Here is a 10,000-nt window from a genome sequence, read left to right as displayed (position 1 = left end):
CGTGGTATCTTTCATTCGACTCGGTATTCTGGTTCCATTTAGCCGCATAAAAGTATAAATGAACGCAATGTGGTGTGGATCGATACTGGAGAGATAGACTTGAAATTATAAGACATCTTTTTTTCTTTTCTTTTCTTTTTCTCAGAACGAGCAAACGAGAACGAACACAATCACAAAAACGACGTTGACTTTTTCTTTGAGAAGTTGTTGGGTGGATGAGACTTCATTTTTCTTCATTTCAAGTATTTCACTCAAAGCCCTGTGTGCTGCTTACAGATACACCTCTTTCAGCCACACGGAGAAGCCTGTGTATTCAGAGTTGCCAGATGTGTCTGACCAAATCCCACCCAAAAGCGTCTCAAAAAACGCCAAAAATGCGCTAAATTCCGCCCAAATTCAACAAATTACATTGACTTCTGTGGGCCCAAAACGGCTGGAAAAAAAACACGCCAAATGGCGATTTTTACCCGCACACGGTCATCCAAAGTAGCCCAATTGGGCGGACACCCGCCCAATCTGGCAACACTGTGTGTATCACTATGTCTTTTTATTTCTTTCTCCTCGCAGTGTCTACTGTATGCTTCTTCTGTTGGGTCCACATTGCGGCGTACTATACTAACCATGGTGGCCGCTACGCCTCTCTGGGTGACTGAAACAAAATACAAATGAACATAATGGAATTCCGTGGGCCACCATGACTCTTCTTCTGTACAACAATACGCTCAGGGTTGGCGCTAGGCGTAGGCAGGCAGGCAGACAAGGCGGCAGTGGTGTAGTCTTCTTTTTTATGGTGGGCATACTGTATATTTGAGCATTTTTTGAAGTGGGTATACTGTAAAGATTTCTGCTACTATTATATATTTCTGCTATTCTAAATAATGGATCAATCAAATTTAAGTGGGCATACTGAAATCCCTGAAATTTTGAAGTGGGTACACTCCGTATACCTGCGTTCTACGTAGACTACACCACTGCATGGCGGTCACCAAGGGTGCCAAATGTATTAGGAGCACCATAGGAAGGAACACCAGAAAGTACCACAGAATTACAGCATCAAGGGAAATAAAACATTAAACTTTACATTGAAAGTGATTATTCATGGGCACTCAGTGCTGTATGTAGGTAAAAGATCAGCCGTGCTCAGTTGGATGTATGACATTATGTTTCCAGATGGCAATTTCTAAATGCACAAAGGAGAGGGGGGTGTTCACCTAGGGCCCCAAACTGACTAGAACCGACCCTGAATACACTGGACACCCTCCGCCTCTCCTGTATTCCACATTCCACACTCCACATTCCATATCTCCTGTATTCCACACTCCACATCTCCTGTATTCCACACTCCACATTCCACATTCCATATCTCCTGTATTCCACATTCCACATCTCCTGTATTCCACATTCCGCCTCTCCTGTATTCCACATTCCACATCTCCTGTATTCCACATTCCACATCTCCTGTATTCCACATCTCCTGTATTCCACATTCCACATCTCCTGTATTCCACATTCCACATCTCCCGCATTCCGCATTCCACATTCCACATATTCTGTATTCCACATCTCCTGTATTCCACATTCCACATCTCCTGTATTCCATATTCCACATATCCTGTATTCCACATCTCTTGCATTCCACATTCCACATCTCCTGTATTCCACACTCCACATCTCCTGTATTCCACATTCCACATCTCCTGTATTCCACATTCTGCCTCTCCTGTATTCCACACTCCACATCTCCTGTATTCCACATTCCACATCTCCTGTATTCCACATTCCACATCTCCTGTATTCCACATTCCACATTCCACATTCCACATCTCCTGTATTCCACATTCCACACTCCACATCTCCTGTATTCCACACTCCACATCTCCTGTATTCCACATTCCACATCTCCTGTATTCCACATTCCACGCTCCACATTCCACATCTCCTGTATTCCACATTCCACGCTCCACATTCCACATCTCCTGTATTCCACATTCCACATCTCCTGTATTCCATATTCTACACTCCACATCTCCTGTATTCCACACTCCACATCTCCTGTATTCTACATTCCACATCTCCTGTATTCCACATTCCATATCTCCTGTATTCCACATTCCACATCTCCGGCATTCCACACTCCAAGAGTTTCCCGTATGGGGAAGTAATTCCTCGATGCAGGAAGTCGTAAAGGCGTGATTGGCACAAATTGTCTTTTGCGTACTAGTTTTGCACACTTTTTACGTAAATAGTTGATGTAGTGGTATAGCACTCAATAGTTTTAAATCCCCGAACTCCTGCATTTCACTAGTGGTTCCACTCTACCATTCCTCTATATGGGGGGTTCTCCGCTTCAAGCATCCTGCAACTGAGGCCAGGTAATGCCAAACATGATTTAATAAACGCCAAGCACTCAAAGGACAGACTAGTAAAATTAGATTTTGGTAGGCCTACGTAGTGTATGCTTCTATGTTTGTGAATGTGTATGGTGACACTTCAAATCTCGTTATACTTTTATAATGACAAAAAGGTATTCTATTCTGTTCTGTTCTGTTCTATTCTATTCTATTCTATTCTATTCCATTCTATTCTATTCTATTCTATTCTAGTTAGAGTCACAGGTGCAGCAAGTCTCCAGGAGACAGGCAGGCAATATCAGGGAGAATGCCATGGCAGCCGATGCCGCAGCGATCAATGTCTGTCTTCAATGTCATCCTCCATTTTTATTGCATTGTTGATTGTTGAGCTTCAGTAGATTTGTATGTCTGTACCCTGTGGCCTTGCTTTACACTGTGTCCACAGATGCTATTTACGAGCTTTACGTATATCTGACTGTAAGAGACACTGTAATGATCTGGCCACGAATGCTCAAGGTCTGCCCCCGGCAGTCTGATACACTGTCAGTCTGACAATATGGAAAAGTTTTTATTATTATTATTATAGTGAAGGATCCTATTAAGTTGCATAGGGCTTGACATGAACAGTCATACTGTGTTTACATCTGTCACTGTCACATTGTGTGTTTCCTTTTTTGTACCGAAGTAATAACTACTTTTGTGATCTGCGGCTAATCCATAAAATTATTTTGGGCGGGGGGTATGACCCATGGCCTATGGATGTGCTTATTTGTTTATGTACGGTTTGTAATATTTGTTTTACCTGTCCAGGGACTGCAGATGGAAATTAGCTATATAGCTTTAATCTGGCACAAGCCATCTTATTACTTCTGTAAACAATGTCTATTGTGCATGGTCCCTGCTGAACTGAACAAAATAAACTAAACTAAACTAAACTAAACTACTGTGAACCAAGCGATGACTTGATGTGCCAATAAGGGAAAAGTGCCCTGAGGGAGGTCAGCTTGGCCATTACAATTTGGAAGAAGGATCTAATCTAAGGCTGCAGTGGAGGACAGAACAAGCTCAAGCTCATTGATATAGACGGGAAATAGTTCTTTGGAACTATACTTCAAAGGTTAACTGTTCGACAATGCTAATGGCCACCCCATCAGCCTATCAGAGAAGAGAATACGTTAGTGGCCTTTGAGGTCAACCAGTTACATGAAAATAATGTCTTGGTAGAGGCCGCGTGTAAGTTAAGTGTGCATTCAGAGCTCATGCACATTCAGATCCTTTTTTTTTTCGGGTGCAGGGTCAAAGCATAAAGTTCATGAAGGCAAAAGACGAACCGCACACCGATGAGCTCCCATTTAATCCTTTTTTTTTTGCGTAAAATTTTGGGGCACCCTGGCCCTTCCTTAGTCTGAAGGCAATCTTTTGCCTTCAAGTATGCAGACTTGTAGGATCTGTGCACTTACTATTTAGCACATCTCACCCCGTTTCAGAGAGGTCTGCAAAGTGATAGTGGCTCGCACTCGGTTGAGACAAAATCCAAATAAGCCAAGCCATGGAGTCAGCTACCCAGGCTCCGCCTTAGTGGTGACGCAACGCCTTCGGCTCATCTACACTCACTAAGGCCAGGAGCTCGTTCAGGTAGAATCTGGATCCCACTACAGCGGGAACTCCACCCACTTTGTCGGGAACTAATCAACTTTGAGCATTTCCAACCGTTCTGGGTAGAGGCGTGTTCAAAGCAGTGACGTTGTTTAAGCAGAGACGTTCTATTGGGGACTAAGAAATGTTTGGTTTAAACTTTGGTTCAGCCTCTTCTACCCTTGACCAGTAGCAAACCAAGGTAGGTGGGTCAACCATGCCGTTTAAGAATGTTAGTTGTTATGATCCTGGTAAGACCAAGTCTCGAAGAGATTTGAAAGTCATGATGATAATCAGGCATGTCAGGAGCAAACATCAAAATATCAGTGAGCACCTGTAACGGAGGCTAACTAGCACAGAGTTGGCGTGGAACGTTGGTAAACCTCCCTCCGATAGCTTCATACAGTCTCGTGCCGTTGGGCCGAGAGACTAGTGTCTTGGCCCAGCGGTATCGTACTGTGTCTCCCATTGCCGGACCGTTGTAGTTGACGAGATTGCACGTTCGATCCCCGAGGGGGGGGTGAACAGATGCAAGATGAGCTCCGTCACACACCACGCCACTCTATTGCATTGCAGACATGCGCACCTTACAGACATGCGCACCTTGCAGACACGCACACCTTGCAGACATGCGCACCTTGCAGACATGCTGACCTTGCAGACATGCGCACCTTGCAGACATGATGACCTTGCAGACATGCGCACCTTGCAGACATGATGTCCTTGCAGACATGCGCACCTTACAGACATGCGCACCTTACAGACATGCGCACCTTGCAGACACGCACACCTTGCAGACATGCGCACCTTGCAGACATGCTGACCTTCCTCCATAGCAGCACTGTACACTGTAAACATTGCAAACCAGTTAAACCTAAAAAGGTAAGTTGCTCTGCTGCCTTAAGTTTTTAAGTTAACTCAACTCAAGCCTTAACTCAACTCAAGGCTTTTTCAAGTTCAGTTAACTTACAAACCTAAGGAAGGGCAGACCTAAGCAGGGCAACTTACCTTCTAGCGTTTAACTGGCTTGCGATTTTTTACACTGTAGGAGCGGAGGTCCTCAGAAGATACTTTACTTGACGCCGGTGTCATAAGCATGTCATTAGAGTGTCATAATAGTGTCATGGCACAGTTATGCATGTGTCACAAATATTATGTCCATGTCATTAACATTTTATGACTGTTGGAATTAAGAGACATTCGGTTATGGCAAAGACTACTCAAGGGTGTCTTTGCCATAATCGAATGTCACTTAAGGCCAACAGTCATACAATTCTTATGACATGGACATCATTTTTATGACTTATCTATGACTATGTCATGACACTATTATGACACTGTAATGACATGCTTATGACATTGGTGTCAAGTAAAGTGTTACTGACCGGGAAGAGTCTAAACACAAGTCGAAATGCCCCCCTGCTGCCATACCAAACATAAGTCGAAATACCCCCCTGCTGCCATACCAAACATAAGTCGAAATGCTCACCTTCCTCCATAGCACGTCCTGACAAGACCTTGAAGTGTGAGGATGGCGACGGCCGTGGCGACGGTGACGGTGTTGTCATTAGCATTCATTATGGCCCCATAAGCATAAAGCCTGAGTAATTACTGATGCCGGAGCACGCAGGAAACACCGTTTACACTGCCGCTAATTTGATTTGCATCTACGCTAATAACTTCTTTTGTGCGTGCTTATGCGCCGTGGCAGAACACAAGTGCCGTTTGGCTTCGGGGCTGTGGGAGGCGAAAGAGAGAGAGAGAGAGAGAGAGACAGAGAGAGAGAGAGAGGGACAGAGAGACAGAGAGAGAGAGAGAGAGATAATTGTTAGTTCTATATCTTTAAAATGTTTTGGCCTTTTCAAGGAAGACAAATCTGAAACTGTGTGTGCTGCCATTGTCCCCCATGCGGCTCTCTATAATCACAGGTGCATGGTGGGAACTCAAAGGCTCATAAGGATGCTGAAGGTTGTCACCTCAAAGCTCTTGTCTGGTAAATAATAATAACATGGTATGACAGTCAGCCTTGGTGATGATGTGCCAATGTAGTAAGAAAAGGCTTCAACACAAGGCTTGGACCAGGGGTTCCCAACCTTTTCCAACTTGGGGCCCACTCGAAATTGTCACAAATGTTCGGGGCCCACCTCTGACCCGATTACGAATAAAACTCACATAAATCAGCAGCAGCACACACCAAAATGTGGTTATAATTTTTAGAATATTATTTCAAGGCCCACTTGGTATACCTTCAGGGCCCACCAGCGGGACCGGGCCCACAGGTTGAAAATCACTGGCTTGGACAATTGTGCTCAAACCCTCTCAAGCGGTGGTACAGTATGTGATTCATTCAAATATCTATCCAGCGTTTCTTTATTGGAATTACAGTGTGTGTGTGTATGTATGTGTGTGAGTGTGTGTGTGTGTTTGTGCGTGCATGTGTGTGTGTGCGTGTGTATGTGAGTGTGTGTGTGCGTGTGCGTGTGCGTGTGTGTGTGCGTGCGCGTGTGCGCGTGTGTGTGTAAATAATCAGCTGAGGCATCTGATGCCTACAGTACATCCTGCCTTGAAAAACGATAAGACGTGCGGCACAGCAGATAAGATCTCCAGCTCCCCTCTCCCCTACTGATGATCAGTAATCCTGCGCTATTGAGCCGTCCCAATTAGTCTGCATCCTCTACTACAAAGACACACGCGGGCCAAAAGGAGAATAGAGGAAAGAGAAAATAGTGGGCGGTGGGGGGAGTACATATACAGAAAGAGAGAGAGAGAAAGAGAGAGAGAGGGAAATAGAGGCAGGGTTGCCAGATGAGGCAAAAAAATTCTCAAAACCCTCCTGGAAGCACTAAATCCCGCACAATTCCATTGATTTCTATGATGGGCAAAAATTGGGCGGGTTTTTCCCCAAAAAATCTATTTTTTTCCCGCACACGGCCATCCTAAGCAGCCCAATTGGGCGGGAAACCGCCCAATCTGGCAACACTGAATAGAGGTAACCCTTTCAATACTCTCTACTGCTCTCACCTAGCCTGGCCGCGCCAAAAACCCCTACAGCAGAGCAAATTCATTTTGCGGCCACTAGGGGCGTCTAGATTTCTAGGCTAGCTCTCAGCCGTCCCTGCTGCTAAGTTTTTTTCCCTCACACAGGGACGCCACAGACGGCCAAACTCGGCTTCTCATTGGTCAACCTTCACAACTTCCTGTGACAGGTTAAGGTTTAGAAATGGGTTTTGGTCTGGGCACAATTTCGCATCAAATTCGCCAATACCATGCTTATTTCGCCGTTCTTGGCAAAAGTAAAGAACAAGAAACATTGCTTTCCTGACAGGTTAAGTTTAGGGAAGGTTTAGGTTTAGGCACATATCAAAAGTGTGGCGAGTGTCGGCGTGTTTGCGGCTTCAAGACTCTCCTGTAACACCCCAATCTCACGTGTTGCAGTCTTGCCGCTCTGGAAGTTCGACCAATCAGAGGCCACCTCTGGCGTCACCCTACTAGTAAAAAAATATCGCATCCCTGCTACCGTTTGTGTTTGTCTTCATTGTGGGAGCCAATCATCCTTCCATAGAGGAGCAATGCTGTTGGCGTGGTGCGGCCAATCATCCTTCCATAGAGGAGCAATGCTGTTGGCGTGGCGCTGCCAATCATCCTTCCATAGAGGAGCAATGCTGTCGGCGTGGTGCGGCGTGGCGTACTCAGGGAAGCCGACAGGCAGGGACAAAGGGGTCATTTGCCCCAGGCCCTGGTAGAAAGGGGCCCTCAAAAAAATTGGGTTTCCATTACATTGTATGTATTGGATGGGGAGGCCCTTTCAGGTGACTTTGTCCTGGGCCCAGCGAGACCTGGCAGCGGCCCTGGGCGTACTTGTTATGAAGGGAGCGTGAGCGAGCGAGCACGCCTGGTGGCGGCGCATTCATATTCAAACACATCAATTCACAACGCAGAACAAAAGGCCTTTTGAGTGCCGCGTTCGCTCGTGAATGCCGAACACTATGCTCAGACTTGCAGGTTTGAGGCTGCGAGGGTCAGAGACAGGTGTGGCGGCGAGTCACGATCAAGTTCAGGATGAACTCCCATGAGCCTTTGCAGGCAAATGCCAAGTCACACGCGGCGGAGTGAAACAAAAGGACTCCGCTTCTTCTTCTCTGTACTCTCTATCTCTCTCTCTCTCTCTCGCTCCCTCCCTCTCCCTCTCTCTCTGTCTATCTCTCTCTCTCTCTCTCTCTCGCTCCCTCCCTCTGTCTCTGTCTCTCTCTCTCTCTCTTGCTCTCTCTCTGTCTCTCTCTCGTTCTCTCTCTCTCTCTCTCTCTCTATCTATCTGTACTCTCTCTCTCTCTCTCTCTCTCTCTCTCTCCCTCTCTCTCTCTCTCTGTGTCAACAACATGTATAATTCAAATGCTTTCCTTTTTCGATGTAATAGAGTGACACTTCACTTCGTTCATATTCCTGTTTGTACTCTCTTCAATGACAGTGTGTTAAACTAGAGCCATTTGTGGTCTAACAGTTGACAACAACCGTTCCTTAACGTCTAATCCCGATTTTAACGAAGTGTTGGCATGTCGACCTGAAATGAATGTAAGCCCTGTCTGTGACCTATAGGCCTACTGAAATGAATGTAAGCCCTGCCTGTGACCTATAGGTCTACTGAAATGAATGTAAGCCCTGCCTGTGACCTATAGGCCTACTGAAACGTCTCCAATTTACTTAATCTGACACTACCTGTACATAACAAAAAAACAAGTGTGCTACTTTTCCAATCAAGTAAAAATATACCCCACAGGCCACATCTGATCTTCTTTTAATGAATGAGAACAATTATTGCTGGCGTAGCTATTCTTCTCTGCATGCCTAGACAAGACTCTTTTTTGATCTCTTTATTGGGTTGAGGGTGGTGTCATGTCGATATGAGCCATCCGTCGGTCGGCCTGAGATACCAAGCAGGGTTGCCAGATGTGGCTGATGATTTCCAGCCCAACAAATTTTTCAAAACCCACCTGGAAGCACCAAATCCCGGCCAATTCTATTGATATCTATGGCAAAAAATTGGGCGGGTTTTTCTCCAAAATCCATTTTTTCCCTCGCACGGCCATCCTTAGGAGCTCAATTGGGCGGGAAACACTGATACCAAGTGAATACAAAACACTTCAGTGCACACACTGAACTCTATGGTAACTATGGGAAGCCAACAGGAGGGCAAAGAGGTAAGTTATCCCAACCGGGGCCCCGAATTGGGTCCTCCTCATTTTTGTTTATTTGTTTCTGGTCCTCCTCATTACATTGTATTAGGTGAGGTGAGGGGGACCTTTCAGATGACTTTGTCCCAGGCCCGGCAAAAGCTGCCAGCGGACCTGGTAGCAGCTGTAGGGGTGTCATGCATAGGGTTTAGGTAGTGGTATAGTCTTTTTGAAGTGGGTATACTACATATATTAGTATAGTATACGTTTTTGAAGTGGGTATACTATATATATTTGCCCTATTCTAAATAATGGATCAATCAATTTTAAGTGGGTATACTGAAATCTCTGAAATTTATAAGTGGGTGTACTTCGTATACCTGCGTTCTACGTAGACTACACCACTGGGTTTGGGTATGGGCTACGTCAGGGCCGCATTAACCCTCGCAGAGCCCTGGGGCAGAGACACCCACGAGGCCCCTACACCACATTATGATACATTAGTATTCAAGCCACCCACGAGGCCCCTACACCACATTATGATACATTAGTAATCAAGCCACCCACGAGGCCCCTACACCACATTATGATACATTAGTATTCAAGACACCCACGAGGCCCCTACACCACATTATGATACGGGCCGTATTTAAGCCACCCACGAGGCCCCTACACCACATTATGATACGGGCCGTATTCAAGACACCCACAAGGCCCCTACACCACATTATGATACGGGCCGTATTTAAGCCGATTCGAATCATTTGCAACACGTTGCGACTAGGGGTGTAAATAATAATCAAAATGTATCGATGTATCAGCCGGCAATGTCATCGAATCGTATCG

The sequence above is a fragment of the Engraulis encrasicolus genome, chromosome 6 (genome assembly GCF_034702125.1).
Source record: "Engraulis encrasicolus isolate BLACKSEA-1 chromosome 6, IST_EnEncr_1.0, whole genome shotgun sequence".
In the NCBI taxonomy this organism is placed as follows: Eukaryota; Metazoa; Chordata; class Actinopteri; order Clupeiformes; family Engraulidae; genus Engraulis; species Engraulis encrasicolus.
The sequence above is the reverse complement of the archived record's forward strand: the minus strand, read 5'-3'. Positions refer to the sequence as shown.